Source organism: Neolamprologus brichardi, chromosome 17 (genome assembly GCF_056152115.1).
Source record: "Neolamprologus brichardi isolate AB-2024 chromosome 17, ASM5615211v1, whole genome shotgun sequence".
NCBI classification, from domain to species: domain Eukaryota; kingdom Metazoa; phylum Chordata; class Actinopteri; order Cichliformes; family Cichlidae; genus Neolamprologus; species Neolamprologus brichardi.
In genome coordinates, this window is record NC_142120.1 from 18784656 (window position 1) to 18786584 (window position 1929).

General features: G+C 40.0%; 1 pseudogene; it reads right to left on the reverse strand.

The window, feature by feature from the left end:
* Positions 1 to 712: 712 nt before the first annotated feature.
* Positions 713 to 831, reverse strand: LOC148097907 (5S ribosomal RNA; annotated as a pseudogene).
* Between the last annotated feature and the right edge of the window lie 1098 nt (positions 832 to 1929).

The window sequence follows — 1929 nt, forward strand, 5'->3', positions numbered from 1 at the left end:
CAGCATAACTAAGGGAGGATTCAGGGTCACCTGGTCCAGCCCTAACTATATGCTTTAGCAAAAAGGAAAGTTTTAAGCCTAATCTTAAAAGTAGAGATAGTGTAATACTGGAAGCTGGTTCCACAGAAGAGGGGCCTGAAAACTGAAGGCTCTCCCTCCCATTCTACTTTTAAATACTCTAGGAACAACAAGTAGGCCTGCAGAGCGGGAGCGAAGTGCTCTAATAGGGTGATATGGTACTACAAGGTCATTAAGATAAGATGGGGCCTGATTATTTAAGACCTTGTATGTGAGGAGCAGGATTTTGAATTCAATTCTGGATTTAACAGGAAGCCAATGAAGGGAAGCCAAAACAGGAGAAATATGCTCTCTCTTTCTAGTCCCTGTCAGTACTCTTGCTGCAGCATTTTGGATTAGCTGAAGGCTTTTCAGTGAGTTTTTTGGACATCCTGATAATAATGAATTGCAGTAGTCCAGCCTGGAAGTAATAAATGCATGAACTAGTTTTTTAGCGTCACTCTGAGACAGGATATTTCTAATTTTAGAGATGTTGCGCAGATGGAAGAAAGCAGTCTTACATATTTGTTTAATATGTGCGTTGAAGGACATATCCTGGTCAAAAATGACTCCAAGGTTCCTCACAGTGTTACTGGAGGCCAAGGTAATGCCGTCCAGAGTAAGAATCTGGTTAGATACCATATTTCTAAGCTTAAGCTTACAGCACCTGGTATTCCCAGGCGGTATCCCATCCAAGTACTGACCAGGCCCGACCCTGCTTAGCTTCCGAGATCAGGCGAGATCGGGGGTGTTCAGGGTGGTGTGGCTGTAGTGTGTTAAGGCACATTTATTAGTCTGTGTGGTGTTTCAGCTATAAATTTTCAGTTTCACTGTGCTCGCATTTTCAGTTTTCACTTGATCAGAACGTAAAAGGTTTTTTTTTAAGTTATGTTGTGTTCATAAATATATACGCTGATTAGTGTGTAATTATATCTTCAAACAAATACATGCATTTTCTTAAACTTCTTAAACTCAATTGCAACTGCATCATTGTTAGAATAATAGTCCACTATAATCTTATCATATGTAGTCACCTAAAACTAAGCCAAAACTAAGAATTTAAATACTTAAATTGTGAATAAAACTCAATCAAAATCAACACTGTGCATCTCCTGGATGGAACTCGAGGCTTTGATACATGAAAATATGCTTAAACATCCTAATTTAATCCCGATTTTATTTCAGTTCTCTCTTCTTACTCTTTCCCTCTGATAGTTTGATTAATTTTTTCACATCATACAACAGTTTATTCACCAACTGTCGCAGTTCAACAGTGTTTCATCCACTTCAGTCTGCATGGTGTCTTTGCTGTTTCGGCCAATAGGAGACATCGTGAGAAATTTTTATTTCCTCCTGTTCAGACTTGATTTTAAAGAATTGTTACAATCTGACATTAAGAAGAAACATTAAAGTTGCCAGTTCCTTGCTAAGAAACACACCATCTTGTTCATTTCTTTGGGTTCTGGTTAAAACTTCCCAGAAACATGACAACAAATGTCATAAAACATGATTGCAGTGATATGCACTCACCTTGACTCGGCTTTTACATCTTCCACCTTGCAAATCATGACAGTTAGGGGTCCTATAGGTTACAGTAACCTGCTCTCGCTGCTTTGACATGGCTGTTTATTCATTCTTCAAAACATGGCCATTACTACTTCTGGGCATCCTGACCCCACTGTTACCTAGCAAACCAGCTGGCTATGATTATGTAGCATGAGACTTTGGCAGGAGAGGCTGAGGAGCCATCTGGAGAAGCGGAAGGTTTTTCCCTCTGGGCTGGTCAACCTGCAGGCCAACAATAGTGAGCAACCAGAAAAGCTGATGCACAGAATTAAAAGAGAGTCTGATGTGGTATTTTAGTCCCGCTGA